The 27,456-nt window shown below is 43.2% G+C and overlaps 24 non-coding genes across 24 annotated transcripts; all 24 read right to left on the bottom strand.

The window, feature by feature from the left end:
* Window positions 1–10,560: 10,560 nt before the first annotated feature.
* Window positions 10,561–10,640, bottom strand: TRNAL-UAG (transfer RNA leucine (anticodon UAG)). The gene has a single exon. It is a non-coding gene; the product is annotated as a tRNA-Leu (tRNA).
* Window positions 10,641–11,513: 873 nt separating this feature from the next.
* Window positions 11,514–11,593, bottom strand: TRNAL-UAG (transfer RNA leucine (anticodon UAG)). The gene has a single exon. It is a non-coding gene; the product is annotated as a tRNA-Leu (tRNA).
* A 160-nt stretch (window positions 11,594–11,753) lies between these two features.
* Window positions 11,754–11,833, bottom strand: TRNAL-UAG (transfer RNA leucine (anticodon UAG)). The gene has a single exon. It is a non-coding gene; the product is annotated as a tRNA-Leu (tRNA).
* Window positions 11,834–17,378: 5,545 nt separating this feature from the next.
* TRNAL-UAG (transfer RNA leucine (anticodon UAG)) lies at window positions 17,379–17,458 on the bottom strand. Its single transcript has one exon. It is a non-coding gene; the product is annotated as a tRNA-Leu (tRNA).
* Window positions 17,459–17,614: 156 nt separating this feature from the next.
* TRNAL-UAG (transfer RNA leucine (anticodon UAG)) lies at window positions 17,615–17,694 on the bottom strand. The gene has a single exon. It is a non-coding gene; the product is annotated as a tRNA-Leu (tRNA).
* Window positions 17,695–17,799: 105 nt separating this feature from the next.
* TRNAL-UAG (transfer RNA leucine (anticodon UAG)) lies at window positions 17,800–17,879 on the bottom strand. Its single transcript has one exon. It is a non-coding gene; the product is annotated as a tRNA-Leu (tRNA).
* A 584-nt stretch (window positions 17,880–18,463) lies between these two features.
* On the bottom strand, window positions 18,464–18,543 carry TRNAL-UAG (transfer RNA leucine (anticodon UAG)). Its single transcript has one exon. It is a non-coding gene; the product is annotated as a tRNA-Leu (tRNA).
* Window positions 18,544–19,127: 584 nt separating this feature from the next.
* Window positions 19,128–19,207, bottom strand: TRNAL-UAG (transfer RNA leucine (anticodon UAG)). The gene has a single exon. It is a non-coding gene; the product is annotated as a tRNA-Leu (tRNA).
* Window positions 19,208–19,367: 160 nt separating this feature from the next.
* On the bottom strand, window positions 19,368–19,447 carry TRNAL-UAG (transfer RNA leucine (anticodon UAG)). Its single transcript has one exon. It is a non-coding gene; the product is annotated as a tRNA-Leu (tRNA).
* A 149-nt stretch (window positions 19,448–19,596) lies between these two features.
* TRNAL-UAG (transfer RNA leucine (anticodon UAG)) lies at window positions 19,597–19,676 on the bottom strand. Its single transcript has one exon. It is a non-coding gene; the product is annotated as a tRNA-Leu (tRNA).
* Window positions 19,677–20,540: 864 nt separating this feature from the next.
* Window positions 20,541–20,620, bottom strand: TRNAL-UAG (transfer RNA leucine (anticodon UAG)). Its single transcript has one exon. It is a non-coding gene; the product is annotated as a tRNA-Leu (tRNA).
* A 149-nt stretch (window positions 20,621–20,769) lies between these two features.
* TRNAL-UAG (transfer RNA leucine (anticodon UAG)) lies at window positions 20,770–20,849 on the bottom strand. Its single transcript has one exon. It is a non-coding gene; the product is annotated as a tRNA-Leu (tRNA).
* Window positions 20,850–21,717: 868 nt separating this feature from the next.
* Window positions 21,718–21,797, bottom strand: TRNAL-UAG (transfer RNA leucine (anticodon UAG)). The gene has a single exon. It is a non-coding gene; the product is annotated as a tRNA-Leu (tRNA).
* A 156-nt stretch (window positions 21,798–21,953) lies between these two features.
* On the bottom strand, window positions 21,954–22,033 carry TRNAL-UAG (transfer RNA leucine (anticodon UAG)). The gene has a single exon. It is a non-coding gene; the product is annotated as a tRNA-Leu (tRNA).
* A 105-nt stretch (window positions 22,034–22,138) lies between these two features.
* On the bottom strand, window positions 22,139–22,218 carry TRNAL-UAG (transfer RNA leucine (anticodon UAG)). The gene has a single exon. It is a non-coding gene; the product is annotated as a tRNA-Leu (tRNA).
* Window positions 22,219–22,802: 584 nt separating this feature from the next.
* On the bottom strand, window positions 22,803–22,882 carry TRNAL-UAG (transfer RNA leucine (anticodon UAG)). The gene has a single exon. It is a non-coding gene; the product is annotated as a tRNA-Leu (tRNA).
* A 585-nt stretch (window positions 22,883–23,467) lies between these two features.
* Window positions 23,468–23,547, bottom strand: TRNAL-UAG (transfer RNA leucine (anticodon UAG)). The gene has a single exon. It is a non-coding gene; the product is annotated as a tRNA-Leu (tRNA).
* Window positions 23,548–23,707: 160 nt separating this feature from the next.
* On the bottom strand, window positions 23,708–23,787 carry TRNAL-UAG (transfer RNA leucine (anticodon UAG)). Its single transcript has one exon. It is a non-coding gene; the product is annotated as a tRNA-Leu (tRNA).
* Window positions 23,788–23,936: 149 nt separating this feature from the next.
* On the bottom strand, window positions 23,937–24,016 carry TRNAL-UAG (transfer RNA leucine (anticodon UAG)). The gene has a single exon. It is a non-coding gene; the product is annotated as a tRNA-Leu (tRNA).
* Window positions 24,017–24,880: 864 nt separating this feature from the next.
* TRNAL-UAG (transfer RNA leucine (anticodon UAG)) lies at window positions 24,881–24,960 on the bottom strand. The gene has a single exon. It is a non-coding gene; the product is annotated as a tRNA-Leu (tRNA).
* Window positions 24,961–26,012: 1,052 nt separating this feature from the next.
* Window positions 26,013–26,092, bottom strand: TRNAL-UAG (transfer RNA leucine (anticodon UAG)). Its single transcript has one exon. It is a non-coding gene; the product is annotated as a tRNA-Leu (tRNA).
* Window positions 26,093–26,252: 160 nt separating this feature from the next.
* TRNAL-UAG (transfer RNA leucine (anticodon UAG)) lies at window positions 26,253–26,332 on the bottom strand. The gene has a single exon. It is a non-coding gene; the product is annotated as a tRNA-Leu (tRNA).
* Window positions 26,333–26,903: 571 nt separating this feature from the next.
* Window positions 26,904–26,983, bottom strand: TRNAW-CCA (transfer RNA tryptophan (anticodon CCA)). The gene has a single exon. It is a non-coding gene; the product is annotated as a tRNA-Trp (tRNA).
* Window positions 26,984–27,141: 158 nt separating this feature from the next.
* TRNAL-UAG (transfer RNA leucine (anticodon UAG)) lies at window positions 27,142–27,221 on the bottom strand. The gene has a single exon. It is a non-coding gene; the product is annotated as a tRNA-Leu (tRNA).
* Window positions 27,222–27,456: the final 235 nt, after the last annotated feature.

A 27,456-nucleotide genomic window follows, 5' to 3' on the forward strand; every position in this document is an offset into this window, starting at 1 on the left:
AATTAACATATTTTGAACAACAGCAACTTGATGAAATCTTAAATGATTTTCATGATGTTTTTCCAAGTGAACTACCTGATGGGTTACCTCCTAAACGTAATATAGACCATCGTATAGATATTGTACCTGGTGTTGCACCAATAAGTATACCTCTGTATCGCTTAAGTCGATCTGAAGAAGATGAGGTATCTAAGCAACTCAAGGACTATTTACGAATGGGTTATATACGTTATAGTAAATCTCCATGGGGTGCACCAGTTCTCTTGGTTAAAAAGAAAGAGGGCACATGGCGTATGTGTATTAATTACCGACGCTTGAATAAAGTGACGATCAAGAATTCGTACCCATTGCCCCGGGCTGATGATCTAATTGACCGTCTCCAGGGAGCTCGGTATTTTACGAAACTTGATCTCCGTACTGGCTACCATCAAATACGAATAAGTGAGGACGATGTTCCTAAAACGGCATTTCATACGCGTTATGGCCATTACGAGTTTTTGGTTATGCCTTTTGGTTTGACCAATGCTCCAGCTACTTTTCAACAAGAAATGAATGACATTTTCCGAGAACAACTTGGAAAATTTGTCGTTATTTTCTTGGATGATATTTTAGTTTATAGCCGTACATTACAAGAACATGCTAGACATGTCCGCTTTGTTTTACAAACATTGCGTGACAAACAGTTTTATGCGAAGATCTCAAAATGAGAGTTCTTCAAGAAATCAATTACTTATCTAGGACATCTCATAACCGAACGAGGAGTTGAAATTGATCCTTCTCGCATTGAGAAAATCAAGCTTTGGCCCACTCTTCGGTATATTCGAGAAGTTCGATCATTCCTTGGTTTTGTGGGGTTTTTGTGAAAGTCTCTTCGTAATTACTCCCAATTGACGACGCCGTTTACTGATCTTTTAAAAGGTCAAACGCGTAAGTCTACAAAACCTATTGTGTGGAATGCTACACTAGACCTTGCCTTTAAGGAACTCAAGGACCTGGTTTGCAAGGCTCCTTCACTTCTTTTACCTGATCCTTCAAAACCTTTTGAGGTTGAAACCAATGCAAGCGATTATGCTATAGGTGCTGTCTTGTATCAAGATGGTAAACCAATCGCATTCGAGAGTAAAAAACTTGATTCTGCTCAATGTCGGTATACCGTTCAAGAAAAGGAATTATTTGCAGTTATACATGCACTCAAAACATGGCGCCATTATCTTTATGGAAATCACTTTGTGGTAACTACGGACCACGAGTCCTTGAAATATTTTTGTGACCAACAAGACCTGAAAGGTCGTAAGGCACGATGGGCTGATCTCATCCAGGACTTTGATTTTTCCATACGGTATCGTAAAGGTTCCATGAACACTGTCGCTGATGCACTAAGTCGCATCCGTGAAGTTAACACGCTTAACTTCACTGAAATATCATCAGATCTTTATGATCACCTTCGAGGAAAGTATCCTGATGATAGTTATTTCGCAAAATACTGGGCAAGAGTTGAGTCTGGAACAGACACCACCACATCCTCGAAGGAATACTTCCACATTGCTAACGGTTTTCTCTACCGTAATGGGAAGGTTTGTGTTCTAGATTTACCCGAGGTCAAAAAGAGGATTCTTTTTTAATGCCATGATGCACCCTCAGCAGGGCACCCTGGAATACATCGTACACTCGTTCTCATCTCCACTCAATTTTATTGGCCTAAGATGCATCCTGATATACATAGCTATGTGACTAAATGTCACCAGTGTTAGGTTAACAAAGCCGAGCGACTTAAAGCCGCAGGACTTTTACATCCCTTGGACATTCCCAATAATAAGTGGGAAAGTATATCCATGGATTTTATTGTTAGCCTTCCTCGCACCCAAAAAGTTCATGATGCCATCTGGGTTGTCGTTGATCGACTAACTAAAATGGCCAGATTTATTGCTACTAAAACCACGGTAACAGCTCCTGAATTGGCTTACCAATTCGTTGATGAGTTATTTCGTTTTTACGGGTTACCGATGGATATCGTGAGTGACCGAGATCCGAAGTTTACTAGTGACTTCTGGACGCAAGTCTTTAAGAAGTTAGAAACTACGTTGAGCATGAGCTCCACGGATCATCCTCAATCCGATGGACAGACAGAACGAGTAAATCAAATTATTGAGGACATGCTTCGAGCATACGTTGGTGCAAAACCAACAAAATGGGAACGTTATCTCCCAATTTTGGAGTTTGCTTATAACAGCTCCAAGCATACGTCGACGGGATATAGTCCTTTTATGTTGATGTATGGTTTTCAGCCACGAGCCCCGATTGATGTTAATATACATCATGATGAGTTGCGAAGTACGCAAAACTTTCTTCGGGATATGCAAGATATGTTGCATATTGCACGAGATAATATAAAAACAGCTCAAGATAGAGCGCGTTTTTATGCCGATCATCATAGGCAACCTCGTGTATTCAACCCTGGACAGAAGGTATTTTTACGTGTACCTCAGAATTCTAAGACATTGTCTACGGGTAAGTGCGCTAAGTTAGCCCCACGGTTTTGTGGACCTTTTATAGTCCTCAAACGCATTGGGTCATCAGCCTATCGTCTCGCTCGTCCCGATGGTGTCGGAATTCATCCAGTCTTTCATGTGAGTCGTCTAAAAGAACTTCTAGGTTCTGGCGACAATACAGTTACAACTGAAACTCTGGTTACTTCTGAAGAATTATCTTCTAAACCACATGTACCAGAAAGAATTCTCGATATTAAAACAAAAAAATTACGTACTAAAGAAATCCGAGAATTTAAAATAAAATGGATGGATAAATCAATAAAAGATGCCACATGGGAACGTGAAAATACTCTTAGAACTAACTTCCCTAACTTTCCATTGCAAGAGTGCAATGTTTTAAAGAGGGGGAGTATGTTACGGGCATGACCATATAGTATCCCGTGGTGAGAATTTACCGTAGTATTATATACACGTGGATAAGTGTGAGGGTTAAACGAGAGTGTAAAGAAGGGGAGGATTACTTTTAATCCTCGGGATTGAGACAACCCATTAGGTCAAGTGTGAACTTGCCTGGGGGCCTTGGGTATCGCTATAAATAAGAGGCCTAGCTACCCTCATTGGAGGATCTTTTGACTACATCGAGACTCTACTCGTGTGGTGGGTCAACTCTTGTAGCGAGCGCGCCAGCACCAGGTACGACTCGACGCCACGACGGTGGTATGGGACGCCGATCGAGGCTCGAGTCCGTCTCGATCCCTTCGCTCGGGGGTGGTCGGGTGGATCGGCACCCTTCTTTCTCTTTCTCCTTTCTATCTTTCATTTCTTTATCCTTATCTTAAGCTTACTTTAGTACCTAGATCTATAATACTCTCGGTGCTTGACCGGACCATTTTGGACACAAGTCGTGTCCTATTGTTTGTTAAGTCAGTTGACAAGCGGGATCGGGAGCAAGTAGGCCTCCTATTGGAGACTGATGACGAGCTGACGGCCGACTAGGCCGTGGTGAAGAGGATCTGTGGCCGTTTCGACAAACGATGGGAATGGGTTGACAAAGGATCGACAGGGGCGGGCTCTGTCGCAGCAAGGAAGCTCGAGCCAACACCACCAACGTGAAGGGAAGAGACCCGAGGTTGGCTCGAGACCGGATCGGCTTCGACCGGCATGGTCAAGGGCTCATCCAGGGGAGCAGCTCTGGAGGAACTGACGCGGATGGTAAAGGATATCTAGATCGCCCAAGCACGGAGGGATGGTGGCGAACAGGCCCGTGACCGACGTCCTCTGGCTGGAAACAGGTGCATGTGGTGTGACGCGGTTGGCCACATCCGGAAGGACTGCGGGGACTTCGCCGAGGCGATGAGAAGCAACGTGGTGCACCTGTGGAACGGTCGGGTGCACACCAACGAGACCCGAAGGGCCCTAGACCTGAACGTCGGGCGAGGAGGTATGAAAAGGCTGATGGAGGAGGCGGCGGCACGTCACGCGGAGACCGTCCACTACTCGGCGTCAGCTGATATTCGGGTCGGAGGTGGCGAGGCCCCAAAGACGAATAAAGCCGGGTTCTGGCCGACGATGCTAGAAGGCCTCGCCGGCGCACGACTAAGGAAAGAAGAGGCGGACCACGCCGAAAAACGGGTCTGGGAGGTAACCGGCTGGAGTGACCCGGTGGAAGAAAAGACGGGCTTCGTCGAAGCTGCTTGTCAAAACTACGAGGCTCTGGTGGAGGACAAGCGGGTAGGAAAAACCGGAGGGGCCCGGCCCTCGCAACGATATGAAACTCGATTCGGGCAAAGGCGGAATGAGTCCGGTGTAACCAACGCCCAGGATAATTCCAAGAAGGGCGGGTACCGGCTGGGTACAGAAATCGAAAGATCCACGGACCTGCGAAAGGTCCTAGAAGAACGAATCCTCGACAGCAAGGTGGAACTGTCGCTGAGGGAAGTGCTCGGGATCGCCAAGGAGTTCCACGACTCCATCGTAGACTTGGTGAAGAGGAAGAGGCTGTCGACGGAGACAGAACCGGAGAAGCCGGTGGAGGTCCGGACGACGCACATAGAGGACATGGCGTTGGAAGACGAGTTGGCGGAGAGCCACTATTCGAGGCAGCACTGGGCCAGGGCGACCACGGAGACCCCCGTGAAGATCGGAGATGTTCATGAACCGGTGGTGGCGTTGGTGGACCACGGTTCAGAAATCAATTTGATGTCCATGGACTTCTACAAGAAGGGGAAATGGCCGATCAACACCAAGCACGGGTGGAAAATACGGGCAGCGACGCGTACCACCGAAGAAATGCATGGAGCCTGACCGAATGTACGAGTAAAGATCGGCAATGTCGATATTGACCAGCACTTCATCGTGCAAGAGACGTCCTCACATCTGGTTATACTAGGAGAACCGTACATCACAGCAACACGGATGGAGACGAAGGTGCTGGACAACGGCTCGGCCTATGCAAGGTTCAAGAGCTAAGATGGGCGTCACTCGGTCCAGTTCCTGACGGTGAGACCGAACCATGAGAGGAACCGCGAGACCCTCGGGGACGAAAGCCGAGAGGATTTTTAGAGAGGGCTATCAAGGCGTGGGGCTGCGATAGTCCGGACACTCCGGGAAAACCCCACAAGTGTACGATAGCGAAGAAGACCTGTACCATAGGTAGAAAATTTTGGTTCTCCGGCAGCGGAGGTTGTACTATAACCAACGTCAGCGGCAGGGAGAGGAAGCGAGCGGAGGAGCGGCTCAGGGGATGCGGAGTCCTCTTCCCCGACGAGGGCATCAGCGGCGCCGTGGAGGCGGTCTCTTTTGACGACACCTTGGGCGAACTACGAAGGGTGATCGATGAAGACCTTAGAGAAGACCGGACCGTTCCGATAGGATCGATGGGAATGTACGAAGTCATCGCGGACTTCGGGGAAAGGATCGGGTCGGATCGGACGGCCCGTGTGGATATGAAATACAAGACTGTGGACCAGAAGGTGAGGCCAGTGGCAGCACCCTTGCCGGAGGGCAACGAGGAGCGGATGAAAGGGGTCGCGTCGGACCCAAGTTTACGGAATCCGGCTGGCATAGGGCACCGGTTCACCGACATAATGCTACGGGAGCTCAAGGTCGGTGGGGGCAGCTTCCTACTGCCGGCGGAGGAGGACCGGTTTCGGAGAATGCTCGGAAGGCACGGGAAGGCTTTCGCATTCTCACCGGAGGAGATTGGGTGCGTAGACCCGACAGTTGTCGAACTAATGGTGATCTTCACGGTACCGCATGTACCGTGGAATCTCAAGCCGATTCCGGTGCCAAGAGCTCACATCCCGAAGTTGATGGAGCTCCTAAAGCAAAAGGTGGATATGGGCATCCTCGAACCGTCGAGTGCCCCATATTCGAATCGGTGGTTTACGGTGCCGAAGAAGAACGGCATGCTGCGCTTCATCCAGGACCTACAACCTGTCAACAAGGTGACCATCCATAACGCAAGGATCGGACCGACCATAGACGAGTTCGCGGAGGCCTTTGCTGGAAGGTCGATCTATTCTGTCGGTGATCTGTACTCGGGCTACGATCAGTTCCAACTAGATGTGGAGAGCAGAGACATTACGACGATGCGGACTCCTCTCGGCCTGGTGCGGATATGTACCCTGCCACAAGGAGGGACAAACTCAGTGGCTCACATGGTGAACGCCATGAACAAAGTACTCACGGATTGTATCCCGGACATCACCATGCCGTTTTTGGACGGATGCCGGAAATTCGTGGCGATGCAGATCGATGACTGCGAGAAGGTGCTGCAGAGGTTAGAGGGCGCGAGGCTCACCTTCTCCAGGGAAAAATCGGCCTTCGGGCAATCAAAGATCATGGTCGTCGGACACCTATGCGGATCGTACGGCCGGAAACCGTCTCCGGCTAAGGTAGAAGCCATCTCCGCAATGAAGCACGATTGTAGCTCGGCCACGGAGGTTCGGAGGTTCTTGGGAGCATGCGCGTTCTACCACATATGGATCCCGCATTACGCCCACGTCGCGGAGCCGTTATACGGGTTGCTGAAAAAGGGGCGAAATTTTGAGTGGAGAGACGAGCATACGGAGTCTGTCCGAAAGATGAAGGAAGCACTTGCCGCAACTCCGGCGCTCCGAAAGGCTGTCTACGGAAAGGACACTCCAATTTACGTAACAGTAGACACGAGTCCGACCGGGATCGGATGGGTCATCAACCAAGAGGACGAGGACGGCATGCGTTTCCCGATCCGGTTCGGCGCGAAGGTCCTCAGCGAGCGACAGCGAGGATACGCCCAGGTTAAACGCGAGCTCTGGGGTGTCGTTTCTGCGGTAAAGGCCGATAAAGACTACCTGATCGGGACAGAGGTAATTATCGAGACGGACTGCCTGCCAATTCTTGGCATGGTTTCCGGATGCGCGACGCCGGACCTGGCAATGCTTAGGTGGATAGCATACATCAAGTCCCTAAATCCGGAAATACGACACATTTCCGGGAAAGACAATGCCATGGCCGACATGCTTTCAAGGGCGAGGTTCGAAAACAAGGGCGCCATGGTTTCGGAGGACGAGGAAGTCGGCATAGACTTCTTCGAGGCGGCTTACGTAACAACCGGCTAGGAATGCACTTCAACGCTTAACGATTTCGACGAGAGCAAGTACAACGGGGAGTGGCTGCAGATCGGCGGGTTCCTGAAAACAATGACACCAGACGCGGCATGGACAAAGGATGAGGCCAACTGGATTCGGAAGAAAGCGTATCAATTCTTTCTCCAGGACGGGTACATATGGAAGCACGCGAAGAAGAGGAACGGCATCCCGCTCCGAGTGGTAGCGAAGAAGGAGGAACAGGAGGATTTGCTGGCGGCGTACCACGATAGTCCTTGGGCTGGACACCGTGGAACGTGGGCCATGTTTGAAAAGCTAAAGGGGAAGTACTGGTGGCCGGGACTGTACCGGGACGTGCATCAGTTCGTGACGACTTGCGAAAGCTGTCAGGTGCACTCCATGATCCGACACCGAGACGAGCTTCACCCGACCTACCCTCTGACCGTCCACTTCAAGTGGATGGTGGATTTGGTGATGATGCCAATGGGGGTAGGACAGATGCGGTATCTGGTGCTGGCTCAGGAGGATCTAACGAACCAGGTTGAAGGCCGAGCCCTGCAGAACAAGAAGACTGCAGCCGTGTGCCGGTTTTTGATTGAGGACGTGGTATGTCGATACGGGTGCGTAGGGAAGATCGTGGCTGACCGTGGTGAGTTGGACGCAAAAGAGGCCGAAGAGCTATTCGACCGCCTAGGAGTCAAACTTTCGCTCACCACAGCGTACAATCCGAAGGCGAATGGGAAGGTAGAGCGCGGACACAGGCCGATTGTCAAAGCACTTGTACGGGCGTGCGGAGGCCAAGTCGGGAACTGGCCACGGCTGCTACCTTATGCCTTGTGGGCGGACCGGACTACGCACAATTCGGTAATCGGGTTCATGTCGGTAGAGCTTATGTTCGGACAGAAGCCGATCATGCCAACAGAGCGAACGATCTCCTCGTGGGCCACGGTGGACTGGAGGGATGAGATGAGCCGGGAGGAACTGTTGTCTGCATACATATATTTATACACGTACGCTAGCGTTCTTATACTCGATCTCTTGCTCAACTCGTGTCTCCTGTGTTGTTGGGCCGCGTTCCCGTGCGCTTCTTTGTCTATACATGTGTGAGCGTGTCTCTCTCCCTCCCTTTTTCTCACCTATTCCTCGGTCCAAGACCCCAGTGGTCCCGCCTTGTTCTCCACGCACGCGCGTTACAACGCGACAACGTACTTCTCTTGTGACAACCACGACAGCTTCTTCGACCGGTCTCGGATGATGTGCATTCCCAATATTTGTCTTGTCGGACCCAAGTCTTTCATTGAGAAGGTCCGGTTCAAGGCCTTCTTTAGCATCCGAATCTTTCCTTGGTCTCGTCCAATGATCAACATATCATCCACATATAGGAGTATCATGAGATCTCCTCCGTCAAATTTCTTCACAAACATGCAGTGATCGTTCTACGTCTTGTGGTACCCTTGGTCGGTCATGAAGCAGTCGAACTTCCAGTACCATTCTCGAGGGGCTTGCTTCAATCTGTTGTCGTGAAGATTTTCGGCAATGGTGTGAAAATTGCGAGGAATGTACAAAATCCAGTGTGGTTCTTCACACAAGACATGAAACAATAATAGTGAAGATACTATTTTAGATTAGCTTAATATCTTGGTACGAGAATATGGAGGTCTTCGAGAGCTTCCGAATATACTTTACTACATTTGAAACGGACAACTAAATGTCAAGTTATGTGAATGTGAAGTTTGAGAAGAAGAGAAAAACAAAACTGTGAGATATCCCACATAGATAGGACAAATCAGGATCCCACAGTATATAACCAAAGTTAGAACTTATTACTTTTTGTCTATGAGTGGAGCATAGAATGTTCTTGGGCTAAACTGTGGCTTAATTACTCATAACAATTTTGGGTGACCGGATAGCGACGAAACCGGCGACGAAACCGTAACCATAACCGGAACCGGAACGGATGGATGGCGACAAAACCGAAACCGAAACGGCGGACGGCGCCGAACCGGGACCGAACGGGGACGGCGATCGAACCGAGACCGGCACCAGCACCGGAACCAGACCGCATAGAACGGATCACCGGGTCGAATCCAGACCGGATACATGGATCGATCGGATAGGTCAATCACGACGATTTCGGTGTCAAACGAACAAAATCATCTACACCAAAAAAAAACCTAGTAAAAATTTGTATACAAAGAGACGCAAGCAACGCTTGAACCTTGCACCTCTAAGTTAAGAGGCAGTAGACTTATCACTAAGCCAAGTCATTTCTTTAAAAAAAATTCTATCATTATACTTTTCCATTTAAATTCTTATATTAGAGCTTGATTGAGTGACATGGTTATCATGCATCACATGTAATGCATGAGCGCGTTGTTGGGCAACAATGGTAAGGATATCAGTGTGCAATGTAGGCACTCGGTCGAAGAAAAGACAGGCTTAAAAATTTTTATGACCCTCTTTTGTACAAGACTAAGGTAGTACTTATTTACTGAAAACTTTAGTAATGCTAGATTATTCAATTTTAAATAATGACAACTGTGGGCTTTGAACTTACGCCCCTTCAGATTGGAGCCTAAATCCAACGCACTCGACCACTCGGCCAAATGGTCGTTGTGTTGATGACATCAAAACAAGTCAAAATTGATAGTTGTGCTAAAGAGTGCTAAAAATGAGAGTGATATTTGAAGTGGTGTGATTTTAGATCATTGGGAAACAATGTTAAGCATATCAATGTACAATGCAGACACTAGGTCGAAGATAAGAACATGCATACAAATTTTTATGGCCCTCCTTTGTACAAGAATAACGTAATTGTTATTTCATGAAAAGTTTGGTAATGCTAGGTTGTTTCAATTCGCTAATGACAACTACGGGATTTGAACCTAGACCCTTTCGAATTGGAGCCTTAGACCACTAGGCCAAATTGTCAATGTGTTGATAACATCAAAACAAGTCCACACTTGATAGTCCTGCTAAAGAGTGTTAAAAAAGAGAGTGATATTTTAAGTGGCATCAATTTAGGTCGTGGGGCAACAATGTTAAGAATATCAATGTGCAATGCAAGCACTAGGTCGATGAATAACGTAGTAGTTATTTCATGAAAAGTTTGGTGATGCTAGATTATTTAAAGTCACTAATTACAAGTGTGGGATTTGAACCCACGCCGTTCCGGATTGGAGCCTAAATCCAACTCCTTAATCCACTCGATCAGCTTGTCGATTTGTTGATGACATTAAAACAAGTCCACACTTGATAGTGTAGCTAAAGAGTGACTATCAAGTCCACACTTGATAGTCACATTTTAAGTGGGGTCAATTTATGTCGTTAAACAACAATGTTAAGCACATCAATATGCAATGCAGGCGCAAGGTCAAAAAAAGCATATGCTTACAATTTTTTATGGCCCTCTTTTGTCCAAGAATAATGTAGAAGTTATTTCATGAAAAGTTTGGTGCTGTAACATTATTTACATTCACTAATGACAACTGTGGGATTTGAACCCACGCCCTTTCGGATTGGAGCCTAAATCCAACGCCTTAGACCATTTGGCCAAATTGTCGATGTGTTCATAATAGCAAAACAAGTCCACACGTGATACTATTGTTAAAAGTTGAATAAAGGATATGCGTACAATTTTTTATGGCCCTCTTTTGTCCATGAATAATGTAGTAGTTATTTCATGAAAAGTCTGGAAATGTTAGATTATTTAAATTTACTAATGACAATTGTAGGATTTGAACCCACGCCCTTTTGGATTGGAGCCTAAATCCAACGCCTTAGACTACTCGGCCAAATTATCAATGTCTTGATAATAGCAAAACCAGTCCACAGTTCATAGTGTTGCTAAAAGTCGAATAAAGGACAATTTTGTATGGCCCTCTTTTGTCCAAGAATAATGTAGTAGTTATTTCATGAAAAGTTTGGTACTGTTAGATTGTTTAAATTCACTAATGAGAACTGTAGGATTTGAACCCACGCCCTTTTAGATTGGAGCCTAAATCCAACGCCTTAGACCACTCGGCCAAATTTTCGATGTGTTGATAATAGCAAAACTAGTCCAGATGTGATAGTGTTGTTAAAAGTCAAATTAACGATATGCGTACAATTTTTTATGGCCCTCTTTTGTCCATGAATAATGTAGTAGTTATTTCAAGAAAAGTCTGGTAATGTTAGATTATTTAAATTCACTAATGACAAATATGGGATTTGACCCCACGCCCGTTCGGATTGGAGCCTAAATCCAACGCCTTAGACTACTCGGCCAAATTGTCAATGTGTTGATAATAGCAAAACAAGTACCACACTTCATAGTGTTGCTAAAAGTCAAATAAAGGATATGCTTACAATTTTTTATGGCCCTCTTTTGTCCAAGAATAATGTAGTAGTTATTTCATGAAAAGTTTGGAAATGTTAGATTATTTAAATTCACAAATGACAACTGTGGGATTTGAACCCACGCCCTTCCGGATTGGAGCCTAAATCCAACGCCTTAGACCACTCGGCCAAATTGTTGATGTGTTGATTATAGCAAAACAAGTCCACACTTCATAGTGTTGCTAAAAGTCGAATAAAGGATATGCTTACAATTTTTTATGGCCCTCTTTTGTCCAAGAATAATGTAGTAGTTCTTTCATGAAAAGTCTGGTACTGTTAGATTATTTAAATTCACTAATGACAACTGTGGGATTTGAACCCACGCCCTTTCGGATTGGAGACTAAATCCAACACCTTAGACCACTCGGCCAAATTGTCGATGTGTTGATAATAGCAAAACAAGTCCACACTTCATAGTGCTACTAAAAGTCGAATAAAGGATATGCTTATAATTTTTTATGGCCCTCTTTTGTCCAAGAATAATGTAGTAGTTATTTCATGAAAAGTTTGGTAATGTTACATTATTTAATTTCACTAATGACAACTGTGGGATTTTAACCCGCGCCCTTTCGGATTGGAGCTTGTTGAGAATCAAGCTCAACTTGGTCTAGTGTGTGAACTCACCTTGAGAGTGAATAGACACTCCAACGGTCAAGAGTCACCATTATGTTACCTCTTTGTATTCTAGCATTAAGTATGAGTCATAGAATCATATTCTATGGCACATAACTTATGAGCTTTCACATTCCCCATGCTCCATGAGCCTTGTAGTTAATGAAGAGAGAGGGTGACTATATAAAGCACCCTCTTCCCACCTTGTATTTAGTTGAGTGTTTCTCCTTTGTGAATATACTTACCCTTGTGTATACTCTGTGTTTTACTCCTTGTCTCTCTCACTCTCTATCTCTCATACACACACACACACACAGTTCACACCTATTCCGCTACACAAGAATCATACCCGATTATTTATATGGTATCAGAGCGATTTGGTAGCTCGATCTAGCCCATTCTCCTCATCGTGATCGTGTGTTGTGCTCGACGCCAACGACCAAGAACCTGCTCATCGCTATCGTAGCTTCGGTACATAGCTTGCATTTGAAGAGAGAAGAAGAAGAAGAAGAGGAAAAATCGACATAATGAATACTCAAATGGGGAGCGCTCTCCCTACCGAAAAGTTGAATCGAAACAACTTCGCATCTTGGGAGTACCAGATGTACCAATACCTTGTCGGACAAGGGGCTATTGGAGCTACATCAAAGGAGCGCATGAAGACCGACCCGCCGAAGCGGCTCCCGGATACGCGACATGGGAGCAAGCCACAAGCCACATGATGTATTGCTTGGCGACATGTGTTCATGATCACATGGTACGGTACATTCACGAAGCCAAGACGCCGAAGGAGGCATGGGAAAATCTACGAAAGATTTTCGCGGCGAACACAACCGCAAGAAGGCTTCAACTCCGCCAAGAGTTGAACAACATTCAACAAAGGGACATGTCCATCACGACATACACCTCGAAGATCAAGGAGCTTTGTGATTCGCTCAGCTCAATAAGCATAAATATCGATGATGATGAGATGGTTCAAATATGCCTCGGCGGTCTCGCACCACAGTTCGGCGCGATGCGAACTCCCGTTCTAGCACGGGAGAAATCTCCCTCCTTCTTTGAGCTCTAATCAATGTTATTGGTCGAAGAAAACCACGTGCGTACAAGGAGTAATGAGTCGGAAGGCCACATCCTCTACACGCACTCGAACGGAGGAAGAGGACGGGGACAGTCGAGAGGCCGATTCGGCCAAGGACAAGGCAGGCGAGGTCCGACCTACGATAACAACCGGAAGCCAACGAGGAACCTTCGCAAGAAGGGGGAGCTTCCACTCCGGCCCAAGCCGTCGAAACACAACTGAATGCGGATATTGCGGAAAGCTCGGCCACTACGAAGAAGAGTGTCGAAAGAAGATGCACAAATCGGCTTCCACAAGCCGACAACTCACGAATTACGCGCACAATTCCAACTATGAAGAGTATAGTGGAATGTACGGGAACAACTCCGACTACGCAGATCGTGGCGGAATGTATGCACCCAACTCCGACCGTGGCGGTATGTTCATGATGAAACATAGAGCAAACTCTATGTCAGCCTCTACCTCAACTAGTGCCCTCAATCCGGAGGACGTATGGTTTGTTGACTCCGGAGCCTCAAACCATATGACATCCCATAAAGAATGGTTTCCCGAACTTCAAGAGCCAGAGCGACCCGGTTATGTCGAAACCGGAGATGACACTACGCACCCAATTCGGCACATCGGCAATGTTCTGTTTGGCGAAAGAGGTAAGCATACATACATTAAAAATGTCTTGCATGTTCCCACCATCACGAAGAATTTTGTCTCAATCGGCCAAATGGTTGAGCAAGGGATGCAAGTATGATTCGACCAAGAAGGTTGTTTCATCGAAAAAGAAGGCCGAATCATCGCACGCGGACGAAGAGAGGGCCAAATGTTCATTCTCGACTCACACAAGATGAAATCGGCCATGCTCGCAAAGGGCATGCACGCCGACTCCGACATAGAGTTATGGCACAAGCGGATTGGCCATATAAATCTCCAAAAGCTCAAAGCAATGAAATCGAAAGGAGTCGTCATCGAACTCCCAACAATCAAAGAGAAGGAGATTGAAGGTGTATGCGAAGCGTGCCAACTCGGCAAGCAACAGTGACACCCATTCCCGAAAGAGCGGAATGTGAGCAAAGGTCAACTCGACGTAGTCCATTCCAACGTATGGGGACCGGTGCAAACGGCTACATTCAGCGGATGCCGATAATACGTGCTCTTCATCGACGACTTTTCTAGACACACTTGGATCTACCCGATGTGGCAAAAGAGCGAAGTGTTCGGACATTTCCAAACATTCAAGAATGAAGTCGAGAAAGCCACGGTCCGACGTGTACGTTGTCTTCAATCGGATGGCGGCAAGGAGTACTTCTCGGACGATTTCACAGCGTATCTCCGAAAGGAAGGTATTCAGCGAGAATTCACTTGCCGACACACTCCGCAACAAAACGGAGGAGCCGAGCGCAAAAATCGGCACATCCTCGAAGTAGCACGGGCCATGATGAACGAGAAGCATATGCCCAAGTCATATTGGGCCGAAGCTGCAAATACGGCCGTCTACCTAATGAACCAGTGTACAACATCTGGCGTGCACGAGGTCACTCCGGACGAAAAATACTTCGGAAAGAAGCCCGACTTATTGCACACCCGGATATTCGGCACGATAGCGTACGTGCACATCCCCGACGAGAAGCGTCAAAAGCTTGATCCGAAGTTGGGGAAATTTATCCACGTAGGATACTCTTTGGAACAAAAGGGGTACAAGTGCTACAACCCCTCAACTCAAAAATCTCGCGTAAGTAGAGACGTCGTTTTCGACGAGTCCACATCCTGGTACGCACCAGAGACAACTCCAACTCCGACTCCGCTCAACCCAGAATCCGTTGAACAAGAGATAGAGGATGAAGAGCATTTTACGCGCATGTTCGAAGAAAGGCCGACCACGATCCGACTGAGCGGACCACAAGAGCCTCCGAGCATTCAAAGCACCTCGCGGCCTAACCTGAAGATCGACAAAGGCAAGGAGAAAATGTCGGAATACAAAAACGATCGGCTCGACAACGATGAGTCGACTCACTCACTCGACAGTGAGTTCGGCAGTTTCGATGTACCAATCGGAGCTAAAAAAGCCCTCATCTCTGTAAATGAAAAGCTCTGTCGCTTCACCCATGAAAAGAATCCACTTAGCCGATTCGGCTACAACGACTACATGGCATATCACTATGCCTTTATGATGAAGGTGGCGACAGTACATGAGCCGGAAACATTTTCCGAAGCAGCCAAGGATCCGCGATGAATCGAAGCCATGAATGAGGATATGCACGCACTACGCAAGAACGAGAGGTGGGATCTCGTTCCCACCTTAACAAACAAAAAGGCGATCGGATGCAGATGGATTTACAAAGAGAAGTACAATGCTGACGATTCCGTCAACCGCTACAAAGCACGACTCATAGCGAAGGGCTATGCACAAACGCACGGAGTTTACTACGGAGAGACCTTTGCCCCGGTCGCAAAGATGACGACGGTACGGACTGTAATTGCGCTTGCCGCGACAAAAGGGTGGCACCTCCATCAAATGGACGTCAAGAACGCCTTTCTACAAGGCGAATTAGAAGAGGGGGGGTGTACATGGTACACCCTCCTAGCTTCGAATCACGCATTCATCCAAAAGTCGTGTGCCGACTCAAGAAGCCACTCTACAGCCTAAAGCAAGCACCGCGTGCTTGGCATTCGAAGATAACACAATATCTTCATCAAATCGGCTTTCGTATGTCAAAATCGGACAACTCCCTCTACATACAGAGCAATTCCGCAAGTCCAATCGTCATCATCTTATATGTGGATGACCTAGTCATTGGAGGGGAGCATCTCCTCAAAATCAATAAGGTCAAATCCCTCCTTTCCGACAAGTTCAAGATGACGGACATGAAGGAGCTCCACTACTTCCTCGCCATCGAGGTAATTCGGACTCCAGTCGGAATCCTGATCTCTCAACGGCACTACATCCTCAACTTGTTATACAAGTTCGGTATGGCTGAATGCAAATCCACGGCAACCCCGCTCGATCGCAATCTCAAACTAGATGCGAACTCCGGCACCAAAGCGTGTGAGCCGACTCAGTATCGGCAACTCATCGGGAGTCTCATTTAATCTCATCTACCTCACAATCACACAACCCGATCTCAGTTATCCGGTCAGTCTCCTTAGCCAATACATGCAAACAGCGCGTGATACTCACTTGGATTGCGCTAAGCAAGTTCTATGATACGTGAGCAGCACACTAGATTCCGGCATACTCTACAAGACCGCGATGCCAATACGACTCGAGGGGTACACAGACGCCGATTGAGCCGGCTACAAAGCCGATAGAAGGTCAACCTCCGGATTTGTTTCCTCCCTCGGCAGCGGAAACATATCTTGGAGTAGCAAGAAGTAGCCTATCGTCGCTCTTTCGAGTACGGAGGAGGAATAAATGGGCGCAGCCATAGCTACTTGTGAAGTCGTATGGCTAAAGAGGTTTTTGAAGGATCTGGGCATACCCATCAAGGATCCGACCTCCCTTTACTGCGACAACATGGGCAATATCTATCTGGCTTGGAACCCGATGTTCCACGCATGGAAAAAGCACATCGAAGTGCACTATCACTTCAACCGAGACCGCGTTCTAGCTAGCGATGTCGACCTACAACACATTAGCACAAATCTTCAAACGGCCGACATCTTCACTAAAGCCTTAGGAGCCGACAAGCTGTGGCAATTCATGATTGATCTCGGATTGGCAATCCCTGACCTACCAAGCTTGAGGGGTAGTACTAAAGATATTATGCAATAACGCGTGGATTCCACAAACCGCACACATTACAAAATAACGCATAGATTACGCAAACACGCAATAAAAACGCGAATAAAGACGCAAGCCGAAGCACAACCTTTGCAACTACGCACAACACAAGCTACAGCACGGATTCCACAACTCCGCATAAATGCGAGTCGACGCGGACTCCGGAACTATGGGATATGCTTACAATTTTTTATGGCCCTCTTTTGTCCAAGAATAATATAGTAGTTATTTCATGAAAAGTTTGGTGATGTTACACTATTTACATTCACTAATGACAACTATGGGATTTGAACCCACACCCTTTCGAATTGGAGCCTAAGTACAACACCTTAGACCGCTCGACCAAATTATCAATGTGTTCATAATAGCAAAACAAGTCCACACGTGATAGTGTTGTTAAAAGTCGAATAAAGGATATGCGTGCAATTTTTTATAGCCCTCTTTTGTCCAAGAATTATGTATGACAACTGTGGGATTTGAACCCACGCCCTTTCGGATTGGAGCCTAAATCCAACGCCTTAGACCACTCGGCCAAATTGTCGATGTGTTGATAATACAAAAAATAAGTCCACACTTCATAGTGCTGCTAAAATTCAAGGATATGCTTACAATATATTATGGCCCTCTTTTGTCCAAGAATAATATAGTAGTTATTTCATCAAAAGTCTGGAAATTTTAGACAATTTAAATTCACTAATGACAACTGTGGGATTTGAATCCACGCCCTTTCGGATTGGAGCCTAAATCCAACGCCTTAGACCACTCGGCCAAATTGTCGATGTGTTCATAATAGAAAAACAAGTCCACAGGTGATAGTCCAAGAAAAATGTAGTAGTTATTTCATGAAAAGTTCGGTAATGTTAGATTATTTCAATTCACCAATGACAACTGTGGGATTTGAACCCACGCCCTTTCGGATTGGAGCCTAAATCCAACGCCTTAGACCACTCGGCCAAATTGTCGATATGTTCATAATAGCGAAACAAGTCGACACGTGATAGTCCAAGAATAATGTAGTAGTTATTTCATGAACAGTTCGGTAATATCAGATTATTTAAATTCACTAATGACAACTATGGGATTTGAACCCATGCCTTTTCGGATTGGAGCATTAATACAACGCCTTAGACCACTCGGCCAAATTGTCGATGTGTTGATAATAGAAAAACAAGTCCACACATGATACTGTTCCTAAAAGTCGAATAAAGGATATACTTACAATTTTTTATGGACCTCTTTTGGCCATGAATAATATAGTAGTTATTTCCTGAAACTCTGGAAATGTTAGATTATTTAAATTCACTAATGACAACAATGGGATTTGAATCCACGCCCTTTCGAATTGGAGCCTAAATCCAACACCTTAGACTACTCGGCCAAATTGTCGATGTGTTGATAATAGCAAAACAAGTCCACACTTCATAGTGTTGCTAAAAGTCAAATAAAGGATATGTTTACAATATTTTATGGCCCTCTTTTGTCCAAGAATAATGTAGTAGTTATTTCATAAAAAGTCTGGAAATGTTAGATAATTTAAATTCACTAATGACAACTGTGGGATTTGAACCCACGCCCTTTCGGATTGGAGCCTAAATCCAACGCCTTAGACCACTCGGCCAAATTGTCGATGTGTTCATAATAGAAAAACAAGTCATAGGTGATAGTGCTGCTAAAAGTCAAATAAAGGATATGCTTACAATTTTTTATGGCCCTCTTTGGGCCATGAATAATGTAGTAGTTATTTCATGAAAAGTTCGGTAATGTTAGATTATTTAAATTCACTAATGACAACTGTGGGATTTGAACCCACGCCCTTTCGGATTGGAGCCTTAATACAACGCCTTAGACAACTAGGACAAATTGTTGATGTGTTGATAATGGCAAAACAAGTCCAAACATGATAGTGTTGCTAAAAGTCAAATACAGGATATGCTTACAATTTCTTATGGCCCTCTTTTGGCCATGAATAATGTAGTAGTTATTTCATGAAAAGTCTGGTAATGTTAGCTTATTTAAATTCACTAATGACAACTGTGCGATTTGAACCCACGCCCTTTCGGATTGGAGCCTAAAGCCAATGCCTTAGAGCACTCGGCCAAATTGTCGATGTGTTGATAATAGCAAAACAAGCCCACACGTGATAGTCCAAGAAAAATGTAGTAGTTATTTCATGAGAAGTTCGGTAATGTTAGATTATTTAAATTCACTAATGACAACTGTGGGATTTGAACCCACGCCCTTTCGGATTGGAGCCTAAATCCAACGCCTTAGACTACTCGGCCAAATTATCGATGTGTTGATAATAGAAAAACAAGTCCAGACTTAATAGTGTTGCTAAAAGTCAAATAAAGGATATGTTTACAATATTTTATGGCCCTCTTTTGTCCAAGAATAATGGAGTAGTTATTTCATGAAAAGTCTGGAAATATTAGATAATTTAAATTCACTAATGACAACTGTGGGATTTGAACCCACGCCCTTTCGGATTGGAGCCTAAATCCAACGCCTTAGACCACTCGGCCAAATTGTCGATGTGTTCATAATTGAAAAACAAGTCCACAGGTGATAGTGTTGCTAAAAGTCGAATCAAGGATATGCTTACAATTTTTTATGGCCATGAATAATGTAGTAGTTATTTCTTGAAAACTCTGGAAATGTTAGATTATTTAAATTCACTAATGACAACTGTGGGATTTGAACCCACGCCCTTTCAGATTGGAGCCTAAATCCAACGCCTTAGACCACTCGGCCAATTTGTCGATGTGTTCATAATAGAACAACAAGTCCACACGTGATAGTCCAAGAATAATGTAGTAGTTATTTCATGAAAAGTTCGGTAATGTTAGATTATTTAAATTCAATATTGACAACTGTGGGATTTGAACCCACGCCCTTTCGGATTGGAGCCTTAATACAACGCCTTAAACAAGTAGGACAAATTGTTGATGTGTTGATAATGGCAAAACAAGTCCACACATGATACTGTTGCTAAAAGTCGAATAAAGGATATGCGTACAATTTTTTATGGCCATGAATAATGTAGTAGTTATTTCTTGAAAACTCTGGAAATATTAGATTATTTAAATTCACTAATGACAACTGTGGGATTTGAACCCACGCCCGTTCGGCTTGAAGCCTTAATCTAACGCCTTAGAACACTCGGCCAAATTGTCGATGTGTTGATAATAGCAAAACAACACACTTCATAGTGTTGCTAAAAGTCGAATAAAGGATATGTTTACAATTTTCTATTGCCCTCTTTTGGCCATGAATAATGTAGTAGTTATTTCATAACATATCAATTTTTTATGGCCCTCTTTGGCCATGAATAATGTAGTAGTTATTGCATGAAAAGTCGGGTACTATTAGATTATTTAAATTCACTAATGACAAGTGTGGGATTTGAACCGACGCCCTTTCGGATTGGAGCCTAAATCCAACGCCTTAGACTACTCGGCCAAATTGTCGATGTGTTGATAATACAAAAAACAAGTCCACACTTCATAGTGCTGCTAAAAATCAAGGATATGCTTACAATATATTATGGCCCTCTTTTGTCCAAGAATAATGTAGTAGTTATTTCATGAAAAGTCTGGAAATATTAGATAATTTAAATTCACTAATGACAACTGTGGGATTTGAACCCACGCCCTTTCGGATTGGAGCCTAAATCCAACGCCTTAGACCACTCGGCCAAATTGTCGATGTGTTCATAATTGAAAAACAAGTCCACAGGTGATAGTGTTGCTAAAAGTCGAATAAAGGATATGTTTACAATTTCTTATGGCCATGAATAATGTAGTAGTTATTTCTTGAAAACTCTGGAAATGTTAGATTATTTAAATTCACTAATGACAACTGTGGGATTTGAACCCACGCCCTTTCAGATTGGAGCCTAAATCCAACGCTTTAGACCACTCGGCCAAATTGTCGATATGTTCATAATAGCGAAACAAGTCGACACGTGATAGTCCAAGAATAATGTAGTAGTTATTTCATGAAAAGTTCGGTAATGTTAGATTATTTAAATTCACTAATGACAACTATGGGATTTGAACCCATGCCTTTTCGAATTGTAGCATTAATACAACGCCTTAGACCACTCGGCCAAATTGTCGATGTGTTGATAATGGCAAAACAAGTCCACACATGATAGTGTTGCTAAAAGTCGAATAAAGGATATGCGTACAATTTTTTATGGCCATGAATAATGTAGTAGTTATTTCTTGAAAACTCTGGAAATGTTAGATTATTTAAATTCACTAATGACAACTGTGGGATTTGAACCCACGCCCGTTCGGCTTGAAGCCTTAATCTAACCCCTTAGAACACTCGGCCAAATTGTCAATGTGTTGATAATAGCAAAACAATACACTTCATAGTGTTGCTAAAAGTCGAATAAAGGATATGTTTACAATTTTCTATGGCCCTCCTTTGGCCATGAATAATGTAGTAGTTATTTCATAACATATCAATTTTTATGGCCCTCTTTTGGCCATGAATAATGTAGTAGTTATTTCATGAAAAGTCGGGTGCTGTTAGATTATTTAAATTCACCAATGACAACTCTGGCATTTGAACCCACGCCCTTTCGGATTGGAACCTAAATCCAACGCCTTAGACTACTCGGCCAAATTATCGATGTGTTGATAATAGAAAAACAAGTCCACACTTAATAGTGTTGCTAAAAGTCAAATAAAGGATATGTTTACAATTTTTTATGGCCCTCTTTTGTCCAAGAATAATGTAGTAGTTATTTCATGAAAAGTCTGGAAATGTTAGATAATTTAAATTCACTAATGACAACTGTGGGATTTGAACCCACGCCCTTTCGGATTGGAGCCTAAATCCAACGCCTTAGACCACTCGGCAAAATTGTCGATGTGTTGATAATACAAAAAATAAGTCCACACTTCATAGTGCTGCTAAAATTCAAGGATATGCTTACAATATATTATGGCCCTCTTTTGTCCAAGAATAATATAGTAGTTATTTCATCAAAAGTCTGGAAATTTTAGACAATTTAAATTCACTAATGACAACTGTGGGATTTGAACCCACGCCCTTTCGGATTGGAGCCTAAATCCAACGCCTTAGACCACTCGGCCAAATTGTCGATGTGTTCATAATAGAAAAACAAGTCCACAGGTGATAGTCCAAGAAAAATGTAGTAGTTATTTCATGAAAAGTTCGGTAATGTTAGATTATTTCAATTCACCAATGACAACTGTGGGATTTGAACCCACGCCCTTTCGGATTGGAGCCTAAATCCAACGCCTTAGACCACTCGGCCAAATTGTCGATATGTTCATAATAGCGAAACAAGTCGACACGTGATAGTCCAAGAATAATGTAGTAGTTATTTCATGAACAGTTCGGTAATATCAGATTATTTAAATTCACTAATGACAACTATGGGATTTGAACCCATGCCTTTTCGGATTGGAGCATTAATACAACGCCTTAGACCACTCGGCCAAATTGTCGATGTGTTGATAATAGAAAAACAAGTCCACACATGATACTGTTCCTAAAAGTCGAATAAAGGATATACTTACAATTTTTTATGGACCTCTTTTGGCCATGAATAATATAGTAGTTATTTCCTGAAACTCTGGAAATGTTAGATTATTTAAATTCACTAATGACAACAATGGGATTTGAATCCACGCCCTTTCGAATTGGAGCCTAAATCCAACACCTTAGACTACTCGGCCAAATTGTCGATGTGTTGATAATAGCAAAACAAGTCCACACTTCATAGTGTTGCTAAAAGTCAAATAAAGGATATGTTTACAATATTTTATGGCCCTCTTTTGTCCAAGAATAATGTAGTAGTTATTTCATAAAAAGTCTGGAAATGTTAGATAATTTAAATTCACTAATGACAACTGTGGGATTTGAACCCACGCCCTTTCGGATTGGAGCCTAAATCCAACGCCTTAGACCACTCGGCCAAATTGTCGATGTGTTCATAATAGAAAAACAAGTCCATAGGTGATAGTGCTGCTAAAAGTCAAATAAAGGATATGCTTACAATTTTTTATGGCCCTCTTTGGGCCATGAATAATGTAGTAGTTATTTCATGAAAAGTTCGGTAATGTTAGATTATTTAAATTCACTAATGACAACTGTGGGATTTGAACCCACGCCCTTTCGGATTGGAGCCTTAATACAACGCCTTAGACAACTAGGACAAATTGTTGATGTGTTGATAATGGCAAAACAAGTCCAAACATGATAGTGTTGCTAAAAGTCAAATACAGGATATGCTTACAATTTCTTATGGCCCTCTTTTGGCCATGAATAATGTAGTAGTTATTTCATGAAAAGTCTGGTAATGTTAGCTTATTTAAATTCACTAATGACAACTGTGCGATTTGAACCCACGCCCTTTCGGATTGGAGCCTAAAGCCAATGCCTTAGAGCACTCGGCCAAATTGTCGATGTGTTGATAATAGCAAAACAAGCCCACACGTGATAGTCCAAGAAAAATGTAGTAGTTATTTCATGAGAAGTTCGGTAATGTTAGATTATTTAAATTCACTAATGACAACTGTGGGATTTGAACCCACGCCCTTTCGGATTGGAGCCTAAATCCAACGCCTTAGACTACTCGGCCAAATTATCGATGTGTTGATAATAGAAAAACAAGTCCAGACTTAATAGTGTTGCTAAAAGTCAAATAAAGGATATGTTTACAATATTTTATGGCCCTCTTTTGTCCAAGAATAATGGAGTAGTTATTTCATGAAAAGTCTGGAAATATTAGATAATTTAAATTCACTAATGACAACTGTGGGATTTGAACCCACGCCCTTTCGGATTGGAGCCTAAATCCAACGCCTTAGACCACTCGGCCAAATTGTCGATGTGTTCATAATTGAAAAACAAGTCCACAGGTGATAGTGTTGCTAAAAGTCGAATCAAGGATATGCTTACAATTTTTTATGGCCATGAATAATGTAGTAGTTATTTCTTGAAAACTCTGGAAATGTTAGATTATTTAAATTCACTAATGACAACTGTGGGATTTGAACCCACGCCCTTTCAGATTGGAGCCTAAATCCAACGCCTTAGACCACTCGGCCAATTTGTCGATGTGTTCATAATAGAACAACAAGTCCACACGTGATAGTCCAAGAATAATGTAGTAGTTATTTCATGAAAAGTTCGGTAATGTTAGATTATTTAAATTCAATATTGACAACTGTGGGATTTGAACCCACGCCCTTTCGGATTGGAGCCTTAATACAACGCCTTAAACAAGTAGGACAAATTGTTGATGTGTTGATAATGGCAAAACAAGTCCACACATGATACTGTTGCTAAAAGTCGAATAAAGGATATGCGTACAATTTTTTATGGCCATGAATAATGTAGTAGTTATTTCTTGAAAACTCTGGAAATGTTAGATTATTTAAATTCACTAATGACAACTGTGGGATTTGAACCCACGCCCGTTCGGCTTGAAGCCTTAATCTAACGCCTTAGAACACTCGGCCAAATTGTCGATGTGTTGATAATAGCAAAACAACACACTTCATAGTGTTGCTAAAAGTCGAATAAAGGATATGTTTACAATTTTCTATTGCCCTCTTTTGGCCATGAATAATGTAGTAGTTATTTCATAACATATCAATTTTTTATGGCCCTCTTTGGCCATGAATAATGTAGTAGTTATTGCATGAAAAGTCGGGTACTATTAGATTATTTAAATTCACTAATGACAACTGTGGGATTTGAACCGACGCCCTTTCGGATTGGAGCCTAAATCCAACGCCTTAGACTACTCGGCCAAATTGTCGATGTGTTGATAATACAAAAAACAAGTCCACACTTCATAGTGCTGCTAAAAATCAAGGATATGCTTACAATATATTATGGCCCTCTTTTGTCCAAGAATAATGTAGTAGTTATTTCATCAAAAGTCTGGAAATTTTAGACAATTTAAATTCACTAATGACAACTGTGGGATTTGAACCCACGCCTTTTCGGATTGGAGCCTAAATCCAATGCCTTAGACCACTCGGCCAAATTGTCGATGTGTTCATAATTGAAAAACAAGTCCATAGGTGATAGTGTTTGCTAAAAGTCGAATAAAGGATATGCTTACAATTTCTTATGGCCCTCTTTTGGCCATGAATAATGTAGTAGTTATTTCTTGAAAACTCTGGAAATGTTAGATTATTTAAATTCACTAATGACAACTGTGGGATTTGAACCCGCGCCCTTTCGGATTGGAGCCTAAATCCAACGCCTTAGACCACTCGGCGAAATTGTCGATATGTTCATAATAGCGAAACAAGTCGACACGTGATAGTCCAAGAATAATGTAGTAGTTATTTCATGAAAAGTTCGGCAATGTTAGATTATTTCAATTCACTAATGACAACTATGGGATTTGAACCACTGCCTTTTCGGATTGGAGCATTAATACAACGCCTTAGACCACCCGGCCAAATTGTCGATGTGTTGATAATGGCAAAACAAGTCCACACATGATACTGTTGCTAAAAGTCGAATAAAGGATATGCGTACAATTTTTTATGGCCATGAATAATGTAGTAGTTATTTCTTGAAAACTCTGGAAATGTTAGATTATTTAAATTCACAAATGACAACGGTGGGATTTGACCCCACGCCCGTTCGGCTTGAAGCCTAAATCCAACGCCTTAGAACACTCGGCCAAATTGTCGATGTGTTGAAAATAGCAAAACAACACACTTCATAGTGTTGCTAAAAGTCGAATAAAGGATATGTTTACAATTTTTTATGGCCCTCTTTTTGCCATGAATAATGTAGTAGTTATTTCATGAAATGTTCGGTAATGTTAGATTATTTAAATTCAATATTGACAACTGTGGGATTTGAACCCACGCCCTTTCGGATTGGAGCCTTAATACAACGCCTTAGACAACTAGGACAAATTGTTGATGTGGTGATAATGGCAAAACAAGTCCACACATGATAGTGTTGCTAAAAGTCGAATAAAGGATATGCTTACAATTTTTTATGGCCCTCTTTTGGCCATGAATAATGTAGTAGTTATTTCATGAAAAGTCTGGTAATGTTAGCTTATTTAAATTCACTAATGACAACTGTGGGATTTGAACCCACGCCCTTTCGGATTGGAGCCTAAATCCAACGCCTTAGACCACTCGGCCAAATTGTCGATGTGTTCATAATTGAAAAACAAGTCCACAAGTGATAGTGTTGCTAAAAGTCGAATAAAGGATATGCTTACAATTTTTTATGGCCCTCTTTTGGCCATGCATAATGTAGTAGGTATTTCTTGAAAACTCTGCAAATGTTAGATTATTTAAATTCACTAATGACAACTGTGGGATTTGAACCCACACCCTTTCAGATTGGAGCCTAAATCCAACGCCTTAGACCACTCGGCCAAATTGTCGATGTGTTCATAATAGAACAACAAGTCCACACGTGATAGTCCAAGAATAATGTAGTAGTTATTTCATGAAAAGTTCGGTAATGTTAGATTATTTAAATTCAATATTGACAACTGTGGGATTTGAACCCACGCCCTTTCGGATTGGAGCCTTAATACAACGCCTTAGACAACTAGGACAAATTGTTGATGTGTTGATAATGGCAAAACAAGTCCACACATGATAGTGTTGCTAAAAGTCGAATAAAGGATATGCGTACAATTTTTTATGGCCATGAATAATGTAGTAGTTATTTCCTGAAAACTCTGGAAATGTTAGATTATTTAAATTCACTAATGACAACGGTGGGATTTGAACCCACGCCCGTTCGGCTTGAAGCCTAAATCCAACGCCTTAGAACACTCGGCCAAATTGTCGATGTGTTGATAATAGCAAAACAACACACTTCATAGTGTTGCTAAAAGTCGAATAAAGGATATGTTTACAATTTTTTATGGCCCTCTTTTTGCCATGAATAATGTAGTAGTTTTTTCATGAAAAGTCTGGTACTGTTAGATTATTTAAATTCACTAATGACAACTGTGGGATTTGAACCCACGCCCTTTTGGATTGGAGCCTAAATGCAACGCCTTAGACCACTCGGCCAAATTGTCGATGTGTTCATAATAGAAAAACAAGTCCATAGGTGAGTGTTGCTAAAAGTCGAATAAAGGATATGCTTAAAATTTTTTATGGCCCTCTTTTGGCCATGAATAATGTAGTAGTTATTTCATGAAAAGTCTGGTAATGTTAGCTTATTTAAATTCACTAATGACAACTGTGGGATTTGAACCCACGCCCTTTCGGATTGGAGCCTAAATCCAACGCCTTAGACCACTCGGCCAAATTGTCGATGTGTTGATAATAGCAAAACAAGTCCACATGTGATAGTCCAAGAAAAATGTAGTAGTTATTTGATGAAAAGTTTGGTAATGTTAGATTATTTAAATTCACTAACGACAACTATGGGATTTGAACCCACGCCCTTTCGGATTGAAGCCTAAATCCAACGCCTTAGACCACTCGGTCAAATTGTTGATGTGTTAACAAAACAAGTCCATACTTCATAGTGTTGTTAAAGAGTCTT

The sequence above is a fragment of the Azolla caroliniana genome, unplaced genomic scaffold, assembly GCF_043228905.1.
Source record: "Azolla caroliniana isolate FFs.n. ecotype wild unplaced genomic scaffold, voAzoCaro1.0.p SCAF_18, whole genome shotgun sequence".
Lineage (NCBI taxonomy): Eukaryota > Viridiplantae > Streptophyta > Polypodiopsida > Salviniales > Salviniaceae > Azolla > Azolla caroliniana.